The sequence below is a fragment of the Callorhinus ursinus genome, unplaced genomic scaffold, assembly GCF_003265705.2.
Source record: "Callorhinus ursinus isolate GAN/ISIS: 27379988/994484 unplaced genomic scaffold, GSC_fseal_2.0 scaffold16, whole genome shotgun sequence".
In the NCBI taxonomy this organism is placed as follows: Eukaryota; Metazoa; Chordata; class Mammalia; order Carnivora; family Otariidae; genus Callorhinus; species Callorhinus ursinus.
Window position 1 is genome coordinate 29,480,631 of NW_027397078.1, and position 21,242 is coordinate 29,501,872.

The 21,242-nt window shown below is 43.0% G+C and overlaps 1 long non-coding RNA gene across 1 annotated transcript; it reads left to right on the forward strand.

Annotated features, from left to right (window-relative positions):
• Positions 1-2,490: 2,490 nt before the first annotated feature.
• LOC141374326 (uncharacterized) lies at positions 2,491-12,699 on the forward strand. The gene is made up of 2 exons (XR_012381102.1): positions 2,491-2,621; positions 11,891-12,699. It is a non-coding gene; the product is annotated as an uncharacterized lncRNA (long non-coding RNA).
• Positions 12,700-21,242: the final 8,543 nt, after the last annotated feature.

Below are 21,242 nucleotides of genomic sequence, written 5' to 3' on the forward strand. Positions count from 1 at the left end.
CTTCCAACTGAGCCAGCCAGGCACCCCAACATTTTGATGTTTTTATGAAGTTTTTTGTTTGCTTGTTTTTATGAATTTTTAAAAAGACTTTATTTATTTATTTGAGAGAGAGAGCTTGGGGGGATGGGTGGGAGCCGGGGAAGGGTCAGAGGGAGAAGAAGCAGATTCCCTGCTCAGCAGGGAGCCCCATATGGGGCTGGATCCCAGGACCTTAGGATCATGACCCGAGCTGAAGGCAGATGTTTAACCTTAACCAACTGAGCCACCCAGGTGTCCCTGTCTTTATGAAGTTTTAAAAACAATATTTTACTTAGAATTTGTAGTTGTTTTCATAAGGAGAATTGTTCCAAATAATATGGACTACCACGGCAGAAACTAGATGTCCTTTTTCCTTATTTTCCAAATTTACTCAGGGAAGGTAAAAAATCATCTTCAAACTTAGAAGCAAATGTTCTTGTTTTATTTTATCTCCTCCCTTCTCCACGCGGCCGCTGGCGTACCCTCGTCGGTGGGGCGGGCGGGTCAGTCAGCTTCGCTCGCCGCTTGGGGTGGGGCGGACAGTCGAGGGTGGTGCGCGGCTCTCCCCCTCCCCTGGGGACTTCTGCTCTGGGGTAGGGGAGTGTTGCCCCTGCCCCCAGCTCCGCTGGTGGAGCCCGCCCTGAGGCGGGCTGCCCGCAGATGCTGTCTGTAGCTCCGGCCGCTGCGGCGCCTGGGTGGCTCAGTCGGTGAAGCTCTGCCTTTGCCTGGGATCCAGTCCCGGTTGGGCTCCTTGCTCGGCTCAGTGAGGAGCCTGCTTCTCCCTCTGTCTGCTGCTCCCCCTACTTGTGCACTCTCTCTCTCTGACAAATAAATAAATAAAATCTTTAAAAAAATTTATTTATTTGAGAGAGAGAGCGCACGCACATGAGAGGAGGGAGGGTCAGAGGGAGAAGCAGACTCCCTGCTGAGCAGGGAGCCCGATGCGGGACTTGATCCCGGGACTCCAGGATCATGACCTGAGCCGAAGGCAGTCGCTTAACCAACTGAGCCACCCAGCCGCCCTCTTTAAAACATAAAAAAAAAAGAAAGAAAACAAAGCTGTTATTCCTTTAAAAAATCAAGCCTTTCTACTGAATCAGGAAGAATGTTGATCAGAAGACAGTAGTTTCTATTTCTTTATATTTTTAAAGATCTTATTTATTTATTTGTCAGAGAGAGAGAGAGAGAGAGAGAGAGAGAGAGAGAACAAGCAGGGGGAGCAGCAGGCTCCCTGCTGGGCAAGGAACCCAATGTGGGACTTGATCCCAGGGCCCTGGGATCATGACCCGAGCCAAAGGCAGACGCTTAACAATGGAGCCACCCAGGCATTTTTGGTTATTTTATTTTAATTCCAGTATAGTTAACATACAGTGTTGAAACAAATGTTATTAAAATTTTTTAATTGAGATATAACATACATAAAGTGCACAGATCTGTAGTGTACAGCTTGATTAATTTCTACTTATGTCTACAACTGTGTTACCACGACCCAGATCAATACACAAGGTATTTCCAGCACCTCCGAAGTCCCTCTCAGGTCTCCACTCAGTATCCTATCTCCCAAGGGTAGCTACTGTTCTGACTGGTGGAACTATAGATTAGTTTTGCCTAAAAAAATTAAAAAGAAGAAAGCCAGATATCGCTGATAACCTCCTAGTTACCTAACTATAGTGGAGTTTTCTCAGGCTTTGATTGGTGGACAGCGCTCCCACTTGCAATTCTGAGTTTATCTTTCTTTTTTTTTTTTAAGATTTTATTTATTTAGGGGCGCGTGGGTGGCTCAGTCGTTAAGCGTCTGCCTTCGGCTCAGGTCATGATCCCGGGGTCCTGAGATCGAGCCCCGCATCGGGCTCCTTGCTCGGAGGGAAGCCTGCCTCTCCCTCTCCCACTCCCCCTGCTTGTGTTCCTGCTCTCGCTCTCTCTCTCTCTCTCTCTCTCTGTCAAATAAATAAATAAAATCTTAGGGGCGCCTGGGTGGCTCAGTCGTTAAGCGTCTGCCTTCGGCTCAGGTCATGATCCCAGGGTCCTGGGATCGAGCCCCGCATCGGGCTCCCTGCTCCGCAGGAAGCCTGCTTCTCCCTCTCCCACTCCCCCTGCCTGTGTTCCCTCTCTCGCTGTCTCTCTCTCTGTCAAATAAATAAATAAAATCTTTAAAAAAAAATAATCTTAAAAAAAAATAAAGACCTAGTTTATCTTGTTTCTTGTCTCGCTTCTCTTTCTCTCATCCTCTAAGTTTAGATGAATACCAATATCCCGGTTATTAATTTATTCACTCAGGGCTTCAAGCCCACTCTTTTTTCCCCCCACTTTGTAAAACTGGAGTGGGTCCCTGCAAACCACATTTTCTCCTTTGGCAGCTGGCTCTAGGTTAGGCTCTGTCAATAGGGGGCGCTGGAGGACTTTTCTGCTTCCTGTTTGCTTATTTGTTTTGTCTTCGCATTGCTGTGATTGGCTTGCTTGGCTCCGTGTGCAACTGGTCCCAGCAGGGGTTTCCGTGCGGTGGGCTGCTCTTAACAGGTCTGTGGAGCTGCCTCTAGTGTGTTTCTTCCTCACTCTTGCGGTGGATGATGTGTTCCTGCAGCAGTGGCACCAACTCTCCAGAGGTCTGAATCTCAGCTCTGCGGGGGTGGGGGTTAGGGGACTCCTCGGATTTTCTGAGGTACTTCTTTGTTGACTTTTCCCTCAGCCCTGGAAGTGGCAAGCCTCTTTCCACAGTAGTTATTTCTGTTACACCTTTGAGGTTTCTGCATTTCAGTAGTTAACCACCCTTTGCTTAGTTAACAATTCCTTATACTCAGTTTTCACTGTTGGGATCACTGGTGTGGTTCCTGTTTCCTGCCTCGACCCAGGTTCTGCTTTTGATCTAACCTCCTCTTTCTCTATACCTCTCCCTTATAAATCTCCCCCAAATCCATGACTTTGAAATTTTTATCTGGATTTGTACCTTTCTCTAAGATTCCAGCTTAACATCATCAGTTGTAAGCTGGCTCTGATTTTCCTCCACTACCTCCTCCTCCTGTGATTTGGGATTTATAATAAGAAATATATATTTGGTCTTCCACAGGAATGGCACAGACTTCCTAAAGCCCTTGGAATTTCCTGTGATAAGAGCCACAAAGGTGTCTTTAGTTATGTTAATGAGTTGCTTTTGGAAAGCCCTTAGTTAACTGGAATGGGGGCTGGTTGCCAGGGGAACCAACCTGTGATTAGAGGGTTGGAACTTGTAATACCCACCCCCCCAACAAACTTCCGGGGGGGGGGAAGGTTGAATCAATTGCTGATGGCCAATGAGTTAATCAATCATGCCTAGGTAATGAATCCTCCATAAAAATCCAAAGTGGGGGCGCCTGGGTGGCTTAGTTGGTTAAGCGTCTGCCTTCGGCTCAGGTCCGGCTCCCTGCTCAGTGGGGAGCTTGCTTCTCCCCTGCCTGCCGCTCCCCCTGCCCGTGCTCTTTCTTTCTCTCTCTCAAATAAATAAATAAAATCTTAAAAAAAAAACAAAAACAAAGGGACAGGGTTCAAAAAGCTTCCAGTTTGGTGAACATGTGGAGGTACGGGAATAGTGGTGCCCTGGAGAGGGCAGGTGAGCTCCGTGCCCTTTCCCTGCGCCTTGCCTTGTGCATCCCTTCCATTGGGCTGTTCCCAACTTACATTCTTTTATAATACACTGGCAATCTAGTGAATAAAATGTTTCCTGAGTTCTGTCAGCCGCTCTAGCAAATTAATTGTACCAAGGAGGGGGTCCTGGAAACCTCTGATTTATAGGCAGTCGGTCAGAAGTACTGGTAACAACCTGAATTTGCAGTTGGCATCCTGAATGGCAGGTGGTTGTTGGAACCTCCAATTTGTGGCTGGTCAGGTCAAAAGCACTGGTGATAATCTGGGTTTGCAAGGGGCATCTGAAGTGTGGGGAATGGGCAGTCCTGTAGGACTGCACCCGTAACCTGTGGAATCAATGCTACATCCAGGTAGATCATGTCGGGATCGAGTTAAATTGTAGGATACCCAGCTGGTGTCTGCACTGTTTGTTGGTGTTGGGGGGATCTACCCACGCACATTGGAATTGGTGACAAGAACCCTAATCACCTGAATTTCTTATTTCTCTTCAATATACAGTACCATTATCCTGGTTTGCAAGTTACAAACCTAAGTCATCTATGAATATTGAAACCAAAGAAGAGGGAAGTATCATTTATGGCATCTTCTTTTAATTCTGTCTCCTCTACAGCTCTTGTAATTGTCCCTCCCTTTCCCTTCCCATTGTGACTGTTTAAAGATGACTACCCATACAGGTCTCCAGTATATAAACTCTACACATGCTCCAGATACTGGAAAAGAGCAACTCTAATCATATTCTCAAAAGTCTATAGTGACTCCCCATTTTCTAGTGAATAACATCCAAACTCCACTGCCTGTCATTCAAGGTCCTCCACAAAATAGAATCAGCCTGCTTTTACCAAATCACTCCGCTCTATGCTCTTTGCTCCAGCCAAATGGAATGATTTGCTGTTTCCTATGCATTTCACCAATTTCTTCACTTTCACGCTTTTGCCTGAAAAAGTCCTTTGGAGCTTACCCACGAAGTGCCTCCTTTTGTCTAGAACGAAATCCCTCTCTTCCTTGGCTTAACTCTCTGTGAACTCTTGACCTATACCTGTTCCAGCATCTCAAGTCATATCCCAGTATTCAGTGGGGACAGGGTCAGTTATGTGGCTGGCTGGGAGGCAGGGCCTGAAGCTGACCCCTCCCTAGCTGCAGGACAACATTTTGGGGGAGCTGGAATGACTGGAGGGTGGACATATGAAGGGGCTTGAGGTCTAAGAACAATTACGGGTGAGTCGGACAGAAATAGGGCATAGGGGACGGCAGGATGAAGTAGTAGGCATCCTCAGTAAATCACAATAATCCCAGGAAGGTGCAATTTGAAAGCACACATATGTGGCATCAGAGAGTATCATCAGGAAGAACTAACAAGCCTCCATCTATTAGCTGCAGTTCTGGAACAGTTCTCCGGTTCAAGGACCCCCAAGCCAAAGAAAAGACATTATACTGTGAAAGTTACTAGAATCAGAAACGAGGGGCAGAGGCCAAGATCGAGTCCATTGATAAGGCCTGGAGCTTCCAGTAGGGCACTGAGATGTTAAGCAAGTTTCCAGAACAGGAACTTGGGTGCAGTGAAGAAGTCAGAATCCTGTATATAAGAATCAAGGCCCCACGACAGAACTGATTGATGGAGGAAGGGCACCTGGGTGCTTATATCCAGCCTTCCAGGGGCCGGAGTCTGTTAATTGCTCCCGGCCTTAAGTCAAATTCATCCTGGGATCTGAATCAATGTTGGTTTTATAGGTGTGGGCAAGACCTGACACATTCTTTTCTCTCATAATTACTTCTGCAATATATATTTACCTCCTCCACTGGTCTGCATGTTTCTGAGGCCAGGGTTTCCTCTGGTTCACCCGTATCTCCCATTGTACCTAATTCAGTGCATTGCTCATAGTGAAAGTGGCTGGTAAATATTTGTTGAGCGAGGAAAGGAATAGGCCTGGGTCTCTGGAGTGGAGAGATGGGGAATGGGGGTGTGGTTGTTGGGGATGTAGAAGGAGCTGCGGATTCAAAGAGCAGAGTCCTGGGGCACCTGGCTGGCTCAGTTGGTAGAGCATGTGACTCTTGATCTCAGGGCCTTGAGTTCAAGCTCCCCTTTTGAGGGTAGAGTTTTCTTAAAATAAAATAAACCAAAGAGCATAGTCCTGGTCCCAAAGACCTGCACAGTCAATGAGATGAGATGAGAAACCAGGGCCAGGGAAGTCAGAGAGATGCCGGGCTAGAGGAGGGTGAGCAGGGTAAGCTGTGTTGAGGGGATGGAAACCCTACTCTGGCAAAATTGAGAGAGAAGGGGACTTGTGCAGGGTCCCCCTGGGTAGCTATTTGTAAGAAGGAGATTATATATGTAGAGGTTTTATATATATGTGTGTGTATACACACACAAAAACACAGAGAGAGATGTGAGAAAGTGGCTGGAGGTGAAAACTTACTAAATAAGTAAACTAGAGGATAATTACATGCACAGCACAGTGATTATTTACCTTAGGAAAAGATCTGTTGTAAGGTTGCTATTAAAAACAAAAACAGGGGCGCCTGGGTGGCTCAGTCGGATAAGCATCTGCCTTTGGCCCGGGTGATGATCCCAGGGTCCTGGGATCGAGTCCTGTATGAGGCTCCCTTCTCAGCGGGGAGCCTGCTTCTCCCTCTGCCTGCCGCTCCCCCTGCTTGTGTTCTCTCTCTCTCTCAAGTAAATAAAATATTTAAAAAAACCAAAAATAACAAAAGGCAAGGTCTAGTAAGACATTTGAAATTTGATTTCAATACCAGTGGCAAAAAAAAAAAAATTTGTGTATGGTTTTTCAGAACTATATCCACAATTTGAATGAGCTTTCTTATTTTTCCATTTTCCTTAATTATTAAATATTTGACGTAATATGTTTTTAATGGACTTTTGGTACACAGATTTGGATTAATTACAATCCTTGGTTGAAGACAACTCTCATCTTTGGTCCATTCATAACCCTTTCCAACTATGTCTTTCTGTCTGTCTATGTATTTATCCCTCCATCTATCTAATTAAAAATTTTTTTTTAAAGATTTTATTTATTTATTGGACAGAGAGAGACAGCGAGAGCAGGAACACAAGCAGGGGGAGTGGGAGAGGGAGAAGCAGGCCTCATGCTGAGCAGGGAGCCCGATGTGGGACTCGATCCCAGGACCCTGGGATCATGACCTGAGCCGAAGGCAGACACTTAACGACTGAGCCACCCAGGCGTCCTATCTAATTAAAATTACAGATCAATAGGGGCACCTAGTTGGCTCTGTCTGTGGAGCATGAGACTCTTGATCTTGGGGTCATGAGTTCAAGCCCTACTTTGGGCATAGAGCTTTATACTTAAAGAAAAAATTATAAGCAGATAAGCACCAGTGAACTTACCACCCACTGTGAAAGCTAGGACTTAGTCAACAATGTTCATCCAACTACGTGGTCTTCAGCCATTTCATCACTCCGCTCCTGAGCTGAGATAACCATCTGAATCCTATGTTAGTCATTCTCTTGCTTTCCTTGACCCATCTATATTCAGACCTAAAAGTCCATCTTTAATTTTAGTTGTTTTTAACTTTTTTTTTTTAAGTAATCTCTATACCCAACGTGGGGCTTGAACTCATGACCCCGAAATCAAGAGTCACATGCTCTTCTGATTAAGCCAACCAGGAGCCCCAGTTGTTTTTAACTTTTAAAAAGAATATCAAATTGTATGGAGTATTTGCAGACTTAATCTACTTAGTATTATGTTGCTAAGACTTGTCCTTGTTGGTGTATGTTGCTGTAGTTTATTTTGATGGGGTATAATACTCCATTGTATGAATATACTATGGTTGATCAATCCACTCTTCTGTCAATGAATATTTAGGTTGTTTTCAGGTTTTTACTATTGTGAACAATGCCACCATGACCATATGTGTACATGGGTCTCCTAAGATACTTCTATAAGAACTTCTCTGTGATATATTTAGGAGTAGAATTACTGGATCATAGAGCATGTGACTGTTCAACTTCATGATATAAGGTCAAACTTATTATTTCCTAAGATGGTTATATTAATATGCTCTCCTATCAGCAATATATAAAGGATTCTCTTGATCTATATCGTTTTCGACACTTGGTATTGCCAGACTTTTAAATTTTTGCCAACTAATGGGTGTAAAATAGCATCACACTGTGGTTTGATTTGAAGTTCCCTGATCATTAATGGTGTTTAACATCTATTAACATGTCCATTGGTCATATGTATTTTCTCTTCTGTGAAGTGTCTCTTTATGCCTATCTTAGTCCCTTCAGGCTGCTATAACAGAATACCATAGACTGGGTGGCTTATAAACAACAGAAATGTATTTCTCATGGTTCTGGAGGCTGAGAAGTCCAAGATCAAGGTGCTGGCAGATTTGGTGTCTGGTGAGAGCCTGCTTCCTGTTTTGTATGTGACCATCTTCTCATTGTGGATGGAAAGGGGATTCTCTGGGGTCTTTTTTTTTTAGATTTTATTTATTTATTTGAGAGAGAGAGAGCACAAGCAGGGGGAGGGGCAGAGGGAGAGGGAGAAGCAGACTCTGCACTAAGCAGGGAACCTGATGTGGGACTTGATCCCAGGACTCAGAATATGACCTGAGCCAAAGGCAAATGCTTAACCAACTGAGCCACCCAGGTGCCCTATCTGGGGTCTTTTTTTTTTATGAAGGCACCAATCTCATTCGTGAGGGCCCCACCCTCATGACCTAATCACCTCCTAAAGACTCCACATCCTTATACCATCATGTTGAGGGTTATGATTTCAACATATGAATTTTGGGGGACACAAACATTTAGTCCATAACAATTTTGTCCATTTTCCTATTTGGTTGCTTGTGTTGTTCTTATTCATTTGTAGGAGTTCTTTATATATTCTAGTTGTCTTAATTGCAAATATCTCCTGGTTTGTAATTCAGGAGGAGGACTATATCTGGGCCCGCTGGTCTATTCTAGTACCATATCATTGTCCTAATTACTTTAACTTCATAATTAGTCCTGAGATCTGGGAGACCAATCTGTTCTACTTCAGAAGTATTCTGGCTATTTTTGGTTCCTACCTTTTAGAGCTACAAAGCTGTTGCTCTCATGTGGGAGTGATATTATCACCTGCCCCCCCCCCGCCCCGGGACATCGGCAGTGTCTGTAGTCATTTTTGATTGTCACAACTTGGGGTTGGGGGATAGGTTTCTGCTGGCATACAGTAGGTAGAGGCCAGGGATGCTGTAACAAATCCTACAATGCAATAGTACAACTCCCCAGGACAAAAAATTATTTGGCCCTAAATATCAACACTGTCAAGGGTGAGAAACCCTGATGCAAAGTTTAGAATCAGCTTATCAGGAAACAAATCCCTTGGAATTTTTTTTAAAGATTTATTTATTTATTAGAGTGGGGGAGCGAGTGGGGTGGGGGGGAAGGCAGAGGGAGAGGGAAAGAGAGAGTCTTCAGCAGGCTCCCCGCTGAGTGTGGTGCCAGGATGTGGGGCTCCACCTCAGAATCCTGAGATCATGACCCGGACTGAAACCAAGAGTTGGACGCCCAACCAACTGCACCACCCCAGTCCCCTGCCCCCCAGCCCCCCTGGAATTTTGTTTGGAATTGCACTGAATCTACAGATATTGAGTATGTGAATCATTTCTAAGTGTGTTTCCTTTTTTTCAAGAACCAACTTTCAGCTTTGTTAGTCTGTTGTTTGTTTTTTATTTCACTGATATTCTCACTTGCTTTTATTTTTTCTTTCCTTCTGCTTTCCTTGGATTTATTCTTTCTTTTTTGACTTCTTAGGTTGGGTAATTAATTGATTTTAAGTCTTTCCTCTTTTCTACCCTAAGCATCTAGGACTATAAAAGTTAAGTTATAACACATAACAATAAAATTAGGATCTGGGAACCAACTACCTATCTTTTGTTTTCTGATTCTGAACACTTCCTTTTCATCTTTTCCTTATTAATAGCATATTTTGCCACTTCTCTTTTTGTTACCCATTCCTTAACTTTATAGGACTGTTATTTCTTCATAAGTGGGTGGTCTTTTGTCTCGGGGCTTCTTTTTTTTTTTTTTTAAGATTTTAGAGAGCGCACGTGTGCATGCCTGAGTGGGGGGAGGGGCAGAGGGAGAGAGAGAATCTCAAGCAGACCCCACATTGAAAGCGGAGCCCAATGCAGGGCTCGACCCCATGACCCCAAGACCACGACCTGAGCTGAAATCAAAAGTCGGATGCCCGACTGCCTGAGCCACCCAGGCGCCCCTTGTCTGGGGATTTCTTATCTGCTCACTATTGCTGTTAAAATACTGTGACTTTGTTGTATCTGGGTCTCATTATTGGTTAGAGTCAACAAGTATGTACTTTATGGTAGGAGTTATAGGGTTCAAAAAAAATAGAAAACCTCATTTTTATCCTCAAGGAAGTCATCATTTTATTCAGAAAGCCGAGGCTTAAAAAAATAGATAACAAAACCAGAAAAATACCATATAGAATTCTGTCTGATTATGTAAGCTAGAAATTGGCAAAATTCCCAGCCAAAACCTTATATCAGTACTTCTTGTTTTAGCTCATGGAATATAGAATAAGGAGATTTTTAACTGAGTTTCTAAGATGCACAGACTGATAGATTTACTTATAATGTCATTCATTTTACCTCTGTTTAAAAATCTAATATTCAATTTTAAGACCAGAAGCAGGTTTTTTTTTTTTAAGATTTTATTTATTTGAGAGAGAGAGAGAGAGAGAGAGAGCACACATGGGGGGGAGGGTCAGAGGGAGAAGCAGACTCCCCGCTGAGCAGGGAGCCCGATGTGGGACTCGATCCCAGGACTCCAGGTTCATGACCTGAGCCGAAGGCAGTTGCTGAACCAACTGAGCCACCCAGGCGCCCCAAGACCAGAAGCAGTTTTGAGATGAAATCATTTATAGCAGTGGTGTTTAACTTTGGCTGCCCATCAGAATCCTGGGGAGTTTTAAAAACATATCAATGCCCAATTCCAGGGCAATAAGAATCACCTAGAGTGCTTGTTTAACATACAGATTTCCATATACCTGCTCTGAAGAGTCACATTTAGTAGGTCGAGGGCAAGGCCCTGGACTCTGAATGATTAATGAGTGCTCTAGGTGATTCTTAGGATCAAGCCAGTTTGGAAAACACTGATTTAGACCAGTGCTTCTCAAACTTTCGTATGCCCACAAATCGTCTGGGCCTCTTGTTAAAATGAAGATTCTGATGAAGTGGGTTTGTGGGGGGCATGAGATTCTGTGTTTTTAACAAGCACTTGGGTGCTGCTGAAGCTGCTAGCCTACCCTGTGAGTAGTAAGGATTTAGAACAATTTTGTTCAGTATGACTTTCTTTGAGATAGACATGTTCTACACTGTCCAGTACCACAGCCACCAGTCACATAGAGTTGTACAACACTGAAATGAGGCTAATATGACTAAGGGACTGAATTTTAAATTTTATTTCATTTTAACTAATTGAAATTGAAACTGAAATAGATACATGTGGCTAGTGGCTACCATTTTGGCCAGATTTAGAACAAACATTCTTCAGGATAACTTGCTGAAAGAAGCCTAGAATCATTTCAGGTTAGTAAAGTTATGCTCGGTTCTCAAAACTTTGATTTAGAAGTCAGTATTCTCATAGAGTAAAAACTGGGTGTATATTATTCCTGGAAGCCTCAATAGCCATGTTGTCTTTCTAGGAAATTTCTGTTTATCTCAGCCTTTGCAATTTGGCTACTAAAATTTGTTTCTCATTTACAAAGTCTCCCAGAGTCATCAACATTTAAGAAAGGGAATTAGGATAACTCATTTATTGAAATATTTGTTGTTGAAAAAGCTCCCCCTAAAATCATCCTTAATGTCCAATTCAGAACTAGTAAAACATATTTGGGACTGTTGGCAACTATATTTACCAAGGATTTAAAATACTTAAGGCTGTTCACACCAAAAAACATTTGCAGTCATTTCCTTAGAGAGACCGCCAGAAAGCTGGTCCATCCTGCACTGCCAAAATGTTTTATGAAAATTTAGAGCTTGCCTGTTATTTGTGGAAACTGTGCTAGCAAAAGGGTAGACGACAAGGACCTGATTGTTCCTGACACTAAACCTTTAATGTGTTGTGTCGTGCTTTGGAAGCTTGCAGACTTAGGCTTGGTATATTTTTTTCCCGTTTCCTAGTTGACACTATATAATAAAAAAGGTTTTGCACACTGGGTTTACACAGAGCATCCTAACAAAACCACAACTTTCCATCTTCTTTTCTCAGGCACCTGGGTTGAGGTTCCTGGCACTGGACAGGAGAAGAGAGGCCATTGAGAGCACCATGCTATTCAAGACCTGCTGGACCCCAGGCTTTAGACCATGTGGTTGACTGACTTCCTCCCTCTAGATGCCTAGAGGCAAGGTTTGGAAAGACAACTTGCTGAGAATGTATGAAGAAGAGTTGGGTGGAAATTTCCAGAAGCCAGGAGCTAAAGAACTTCTTTAAGAAAAGGAGGAAAATGTTCTCTAAGTGAATTTCATGTTAGCTTGTCTGATTTCACCGTGTCCTGTATTCAAAGTTTGCAGGATTTTGCGTGAAGGGTTATTTTTATTCATTTACATACACATGTAAGGGTCCATTTGCTCAACAAATGAATACCCATTGGTGCCTGTAATCAATGTGTTAACCTCACTGATAGCCCTTACCCTTGAGATCGCCTGTTTATTTGTCTGCAGACTCTATGCTTCTAGCCCAGGACCTGGCATGTAGTAGGCTCAGTAAATACTTCTGGCCTGAATGAGAAATTAACGTGCAAGGTGTCGCGTAGATGCATCATGATGCCAGATGCTGGCTTTAGGCAGGTGGTCTGGACCAGCCTGAGAGGGGCTATGGCTGGCTGGTGGGGTTGTTTTCCACTCACTGTACAGTCCAGGGCACTTTAAGTTAGTCACAGTCCCAGAAAGGGGCAGAGCCGAATTTAATCCAGACCCCCTGACTCCCCATGCTTATGCTTTCTCTATTTTTCTCTATTCAGAAACCGTGTATGTTGGAAATAGAGGAACTGCTATAAAACCTGTGCAGAATAATTTGAATTGTGGTTGTATCTTTCTGATTTCAAGCCTGTGAATGCCACAGTGCCCAAAGTATTGCCTTTTAGTCTTTTCATCCACTTGTTCATTAACTCAACATTATTGTTGTTCTCTGTTTTAAAAAATCTTGACTAGAGGCTGTGTAGATTCTAAAGCATTCTTATTTACCCTCTTATTTCAAAGAAGTAATTTAAAATGTTTTAAAAGAGTAAGCCTTTCTTTTTGAGTTTCTCTATTGTGTTTGTTTTGTTTTTTCAGGGGTTTAGACCAGTGTTTCTCAGTCTTTTGTTTTCTTTTTCTTTTTATTGAGGTATAATTGACATACGATGTTTTATTAGTCTCAGGTGTACAACATAATGATTCGGTATTTATATATATTGCAAAATGATTGCCACAATAAGTGTAGTTAACCTCCATCACCACATATAGCTATGAAATTTTTTTTCTTGAGTTGCAAACTTTTAAGATCTGCTCTCTTAGCAACCTTCAAATATACAATATAGTATTAGTAACCATAGTCAGTACACTGTACATTACATCTCCCAAGACTCGTTTATCTTATAACTGGAAGTGTGCGCCTTTTGACCACCTTCATCCATTTCAGCCTCCCCTGCTCCCTGCTTCACAACCGCCAATGTGTTCTATTTGGTGAGTTTGGTTTTTCTAATGTGTGTTTTTCAATGAAGCAGTGTTGATTCCTCATTTACGCCTTTTGAATTACTTAAAAATATGTTTGCTCTTCTAGTTGCCTCTTTTGAGCATGGTCTTACTTTCTTCTGGAGGTTGTTCATTATTTTGCCTAAACCTTTTTGCGTTAATGTCAGTCTTAAATACCCGCTTTGGCCCTTGATGAACTAACAGCGAGGCTTCCCAAACTTTAAGCTGCATCAAAACCCCTTAGAGGACTTGTTAAAACTCAGATTGCTAGCCTCCACTTCAACATTTCTGGTTCAGTCAGTCTGTTTTTTTGTTTTGTTTTTTAAGATTTTATTTATTTATTTGAGAGAGAGCGGGAGAGAGAGACAGAGAGCATGAACGGAGAGAGGGGCAGAGGCAGAGGAAGAAGCAGACCCCCCACTGAGCAGGGAGCCCGATGCCGGGCTCAATCCCAGGATCCCGAGATCATGACCTGAGCCAAAGGCAGATGCCCAACTGACTGAGCCACCCATGTGCCCCAGAGACTTGGCATTTCTGACACGTTTCCAGGTGAAGTAGATACTGCTGGTCTGAGGACCACACTTTGAGAACTGCTGACCTAAAAGATTGAGGCACTGCACATCAACATCTGCTGATATCATAAAATGAGAGTCAACCAGGCATTATGTGCCTCCTGCTGGAAGGGCACAGTATGTACTACCCAGGAAGCAGTCTTGCAGGGAAAAAAAAAAAATAGAACTTGAATCTTACCAAGCTCTAAATTACCAATCTATAGGAAATATAAGGGACAGAGTAACACATTAAACTATGGGGATGCAATTAGCAAAGTCTAGACCATCGGAAACCAAGATTCTTCAACTAATAAATTGCAAGGAAAAAAGAGAGATGGAGGAGGAATCTGTCAATTAAAAAAGACCGCAGGGCGCCTGGGTGGCTCAGTTGGTTAAGCCACTGCCTTTGGTTCAGGTCATGATCCTGGAGTCCCGGGATCGAGTCCCGCGTCGGGCTCCCTGCTCAGCGGGGAGTCTGCTTCTCCCTCTGACCCTTTCCCCTCTCGTGCTCTCCCTCTATCTCATTCTCTCTCTCAAATAAATAAATAAAATCTTAAAAAAAAAAAAGACCTCAAAGGCCTATCATTCAGTTGCAGTGTGTGGACCTTATTTGCATCCTTTTTTTTGTCTTACCTAAGGTGTCAAAAGATACATGATATTTTATGGGACAATTGGAAATTTGAATAGTGAATGGATATTTAATGATGTTGGGAAATTATTTCTAATTATGTATTGAAATCTAATTATTTTTAATTAGGGTATTGTGGTAGACAGGATAATGCCTTTCCCCTACATCCTAATCCTTGGAACCTGTGAATATGTGGCAAAAGGGACTTCGCCGATGTGATTAAGGATCTTGAATGGGGAAATTATTTGGATTACCCAGGTGTGTCCAGTATAATCACAGGGTCCTTATGAAAGAAAGAGGGGTTAGGAGAGTCAGAGTCAGAGGAGATGTGACAAGTGAAGCAAAGGTTAGAGTGAGAGAGTGGGAGTTTGGAAGATGCTATACTGCTGGCTTTGAAGATGGAGGAAGCAGCCACAGCCAAAGAATGCAGGTGGTGTCTAAAGCTAGAAAAGACAAGGAAACTGATTGTCCTCTAGAGCCTCCAAAAAGAACACAGCCCTGCCTACCCATTTTGGACTTCTGACCTTTGGAACTATAATAGAATAAACTACTGGGGGTTTTCTTTGTTTTGTTTTAAGATTTTACTTTGGGGGCACCGGGGTGGCTCAGTTGGTTGAGCAGTTGACTCTTGTTTTCGGCTTCGGTTATGATCTCCGTCCTGGGATCCAGCCTCTCGTCGGTCTCCGCACTCAGTGGGGAGTCTGCTTGAGGATTTCTCTCTCTCTCCTTCTGCCCCTCCCACTGCTCACTCAAGCTCTCTCAAATAAATGAATCTTAAAAGGTTTTAGGGGCGCCTGGGTGGCTCTGTCGGATAAACATCTGCCTTCGGGTCAGGTCATGTTCCCAGAGTCCTCTTCTGCTGCCCCTCCCCACTGCTTGTGTGCTCGTGCACTCTCTCTCTCTCTCTCAAATAAATAAGATCTTTTTTTTTTTTTAAAGATTTTATTTATTTGAGAAAGAGAATGAGAGATAGCACGAGAGGGAAGAGGGTCGGAGGGAGAAGCAGACTCCCCGCTGAGCAGGGAGCCCGATGCGGGACTCGATCCCGGGACTCCAGGATCATGACCTGAGCCGAAGGCAGTCGCCTAACCAACTGAGCCACCCAGGCGCCCTAAATAAGATCTTTAAAAAAAAGTCTGGTTTTATTTTTTTAAAGATTTTATTTATTTATTTGAGAGAGAGAGAGCACAAGCAGGGGGGAGCGGGAGAGGGAGAAGCAGGCTCCCCACTGAGCAGGAAGCCCGACGTGGGGCTCGATTCCAGGACCTTTAACTGACTGAGCCACCCAGGTGCTCCAAAAAGATTTTATTTTTAAATAATCTCTACACCTAACGGGGGGCTCGAACTCACAAACCCTAGATCAAGAGTCACATACTTCACTGACTAAGCCAGCCAGGCACCCCTAAACTTCTGTTGTTTTAATCCGATAAATTTGTGGTAATTTGTCATAGCAGCAATAGAACAGTAATACAATTATGTTATAAAGAGAGTCAACTTTTATTATTTTTAAAAGTTTTTTTGAAAGAGAGCCTGTACACATGCACATGAGCAGGGGGGCGGGGAGGAGAGGGAGAGAGAATCCCAAGCAGACTCCACACTCAGCTCGGAGCACCGTGTGGGGCCCAATCTCATGACCCTGAGACAGCATGACCTGAGCTGAAACCCAGAGTCAGATGCTTAACTGACTGAGCCACCCAGGTGCCCCTAAAGAGTCATCTTTTAGTGATAGACAACTAAATATTTACAAAATAAATGATACGATGTCTAGAATTTGTTTCAAAATAATAAGAGTCAGGGTAGATTACAGAGGGGTTTGGATGAGACAGGACTGGCCATAATTGTAGGTGCTGAGTGAAGGGTGCATAGGGTCCATTATACTACTCTACTTTTGTGTATTTAATTATTTAATTTATTTTTATTTTTTATTTATTTTTTATTTTTTTAAAGATTTTATTTATTTGACAGAGAGAGACACAGCGAGAGAGGGAACACAAGCAGGGGGAGTGGGAGAGGGAGAAGCAGGCTTCCCGCTGAGCAGGGAGCCCGATGTGGGGCTCGATCCCAGGACTCTGGGATCACGACCCAACCTGAAGGCAGATGCTTAATGACTGAGCCACACAGGCACCCCTAATTTATTTTTAAAAGATTTTATTTATTTATTTTAGAGGGAGAAGGAGAGAGCGTGAGTGGGGGGAGAGGAAGAGAGAGACTCTCAAGCAGGCTTCATGCCCAGTGCAGACAGGGCTCGATCTCATGACCCTGACATTGTGACCTGAGCTGAAATCAAGAGTTGGTCACTTAACTGACTGAGCCACCCAGGTGCCCCTTTATTTTTGAAGATTTTTTTGAAAGATTATTTATTTATTATTTATTTATTTGACAGAGAGATACAGAGAGAGAACGAGAACAAGCAGAGGGAGAAGCAGACTCCCCACTGAGCAGGGAGCCTGATGTGGGACTCAATCCCAGGCGCCTGGGATCATGACCTGAGCCGAAGGCAGATGCTTAACCGACTGAGCCACCCAGGCGCCCCTATTTTTGAAGATTTTATATTTAAGTAATCTCTACACCCAACAGGGGGCTCAAACTCACAACCCCGAGATCAAGAGTTGCATGCTCTACTGATTGAGCCAGCCAGGCACCCCTACTTTTGTGTATTTAAAAAATTAAACACACATATACACATAAGAAAAAAAAATAGTTAAGTCTAAGTATTATGACTTAAAAGACTTCCAAAGACCTAGGTTGGTGAAATCCAAGCTGTACTAGGAGTGGTAACACAGCCAGAGTGAAAGTATTATTAGGACCAGTAGTGAGAAGGGCCATTTATCAAGGTGGCCCTGGGACTCAAGAAGACCTAAGGAGGCCAGCCCAGGAAAGATAGGGAATAGAAGGGGAATGAATGGTGTGAGGCCCCAGGGAAGTAGAAGAGGTAAACCAGCAAAGATAGCAGGATGCACAAAAGAACAGAAAGAGTGAATTGAACCGGTCAAGGAGCAAAGGACATTGCATGCTTCACAGGGCAAAAAAATGCTGTGTGCTATCTCTTAGGCTCCCAGTCACCTTGGCCTTCAAGGGTAGGTAGGTGACCACTTCTATCCACCATTTTTCCAGTTCTCTTGAACTCACACTCCCCTAATTATACCCTTCCCTTTGTCAGATACCGTTACCTGCTATATCCATTATTACCTGTGTTAGTTTGCCTTTCAACTTTTCCAATCAATTTCTCTTGGTTGTTTGCTTTAGTTTTTACTTGTGTGTTTTTGGCAAGGCAGGGGCAAACAACAAACAAAACCCAACTGCCCAAATCTATGGAATACATGGAATGCAAAGGGTCTCTAAATATTTGTCTTTCCAACTACCGTGTTGGTTTACAAATCTGTATTTAGAGAGTGGACCCAAAAAAGAAGAGTCAGTAGTTTACCTACACAGTGCCTGGCACACGTATGAGGTGAAACCTGCCCTTGACTTCGAAGAAAGCAAAGCTTTCACTCTCAAAATAATAAGGTTTAATATAATTGGAGGCCCAACTACTGCCTTAAAGAGAACTCATCATAAGAAAGGAGACAATAATTGTGAGAGAAATTACAGTAGCTTTAATCAAGAACAGCCTGTGGAAAAGAGGGGACAGCGAAATTGTCTGTAAGACTTGGTAAGTATGAGGGTGATGCTTCAACAACAGGGGTGAATCTTGGAGACATGCCATGAAGTGAAAGAAGCTAGACGCAAAAGAGGATGTACTGTTTAAGTCCATTGATAAGATATCCAAGAACAGGCAAAACTAATCTATAATGCTAGAAGCCAGAATAGTAGTTACTTGGTGGTGGGGGTGTTCTTGACTGGGAGGATTTGTAAAATTTTCTGGGGTGCTGAAAATTATACCTTTATGTCTCTGAGTACATAGGTGCATACCTGTGTAAAACTTAATTGAGTTGTACATTTATGATTTGTGCACTTTATTGCACGTAGATTAAAGTTCAGTTGGAAAAAAAAAAAGCCCAGGACAATACCATACTTGTTTTTTTTTATTTCAAAAAAAATTTTTTAAGATTTTATTTATTAGCGAGAATGCATGCACGTGCAAGAGAGCATGAGATGGGGGAGGGGCAGAGGGAGAGGGAGAAGCAGACTCCCCGTTGAGCAGGGAGCCCAACACAGGACTGGATCCCAGGACCCTGGGATCATGACCTGAGCCGAAGGCAGAGGCTTAACCGACTGAGCCACCCAGGTGCCCTACACAGTGCCTTGAATATAAATTCTCAAAGGGCTTACAGAAATGTTTGAAGACCCTACCCTATCCTCTTAATTGGTCGGCTTGATATATGAAAAGAGAAGCATTTCAATAATGGTCCCAGCAGGAACAGAAAGTACAGTCACATGTGATTTTGAAGAGAATTGAATGAATTATTTACAGAGGTGTGGGGAGGTTTAAGGGAACTAACAAGGGATGCTGAAGTTGCCCAGGGATTAGGGAAAACTGGAAGCTGGAAGCTGTACCTGTTCCTCCCACTTCCTGAAGATCCAGTGAGGACAACGCTGGAAAGGGAAGCCTTTGCCCAGAGCTGTCATGGAGCCACTGCTACCGGCAGACGGAGATCCTAGGCAGGAAGTGCTTGGGAAAGAACTGCGCCCTCCCCTAACCCCGTGCCATATACGGGACTTCCATTACTCCTGATGGTACCTGCCATTGGCCAAACCAGCTGTAGAGAGTGATACACTACTGAAGGTTAAGTCCCCTGGGGCACAGAATAAGGCAAAGAAGAGTAAAAATTCATGGGGTGGAGGATGGCTCAAATGCAGAATAACCAGCACAGAAGGTGTAAAATCAAAATTAGTAAATGTTTTAATTAAATGTGCAAAGAACTTTCTGTCAGCTGACCAGCTACAGTTTCATTCATCTAGTTACACAATATTATATGGGGACATCTAAAAAAATGTTTGCTGTGAGGGGCACCGGGGCAGCTCAGTCTGTTACAAGTCCAGCTCTTGGTTTAGGCTCAGGTCATGATCTCAGGGTGGTGGGATCAGGCTCAGCGGGGAGTCTGCTTCTCTCCCTCTATGCCCCTCTGCCTCACTCTCTCTCTCTCTCTCAAATAAATAAATCTTTAAAAAAATAAAAATGTTTGATATGATGAAAGGTGTGATAAGAGACCCTACTTCTTTTGAACATCTTAAAATCTCTGTGAGCACTCTCTCTCTCTCCTCTTTGGACTGGGTGTAAGATCCTGGAGTGTTGAATTTGTCTTAGACATTTTGGTATCCTCACTTTTAGCAGAGCCACATACAACAAGCATTCAAAAAATGTTTGGTGTTTGAATGAAGGACTGAGTGAATGTAATACTGGCCAAGTGTAGTTTATAATGTTCATTGAGTTTATGCCAGTTTTCACAGCATATAAAATACTTGACTTGGCCAAAGTCGGCTTCAATTTCATACATTTTGTTGGTAAAAGACTAATGTATTTTTTTTTTTTTTTAATGTGGGATGGGGATGCCTGGACGCCTCAGTCGGTTGGGCGTCTGCCTTCAGCTCAGGTCATGATCCTAGGGCCCTGGGATTGAGTCCTGCATTAGGCTCCCTGCTCAGCAGGGAGCCTGTTTCTCCCTCTGCCTGCAGCTCCGCCTGCTTGTGCTGGCTCTCTCTCTCTCTCTCTCTGACAAATAAATAAATAAAATCTTTTTAAAAAATGTGGAATCCATTAAGGAAAGGCCATGGTTTTGTTTTCTGATAGATTTGAATAGCACTTTCTCATTTGTGAAGTAAGTGTGACAGATTCTATTTACCTTCGTTTTAAAATGAAAAAAAGCTGAGGCATGGAAAGATTCTAAAGAAATCTAAGTAGTGGATGATAGAGTTGGAGTTCAAGACAAGAGTTCAGACTTCCTGATACAGCTTTGTCCTTTGACAAGACAGTCTTCTTGTTAGACTAGAGTCTCTCTTGATATTTTTCCAAGGAAGTTACTATTTTGCAGTTAGGAAAAGAGGTTTAATGTAACCAACCACAGCAATACTAGAAACAGTTTATATCTTACTGATATGTGTTTTTGGTTTAATAGGGGAAAAAGGGCGATTTGTTAGAAACAAGGATCTGAAGATGTTTGTCAACTTAGTTACTATATCAATTTGTTATTTAGTACCTACTATATGGATTTTTTCCACTAAGGTTAAAATACGACTGGTGAGTTTACCAGGAATACCTCGGATCTCTAGCCTCTGCCAGGTTTAGTTAGGCTTCTGTGTTTTAGGGAGAAAGGAGTGCATGAAGTGGGAAAACTAGAGGGAGTCTTCACTAATCATCCTGAACTGTATCTATGCAAGTAATATCATTTCAATACAGACATGTGTGCTGATGGAAATCTAGATTAAATTTTGCTTATCTAGGAAAGAAGACCATCTTTTTATTCTGATGGACTAATATTAAATTATGGAGAAAGGTACAAAAGGTAGTAATCAAACACACTTGTGACACAGAAGTATTTTGCATTGGATTTGGGCAGGGGTGAGGATGACGTATCTTTTTCAAGGTTGTCACAGTTTTTGGGCTGAGTCAGAACTATAGGAGCAAATGGACAGAAACAAATCTGAGACTTGAAAAATAATCATGAAAATTTGGATTTTACCAGCCTTAGTTCTTATTCTCTCAGTTGAGGCAGTTTCCTTTTCATGTTTTCCAGGCAAAATTAATTGAATGTCATAATAGTAGGTATTCG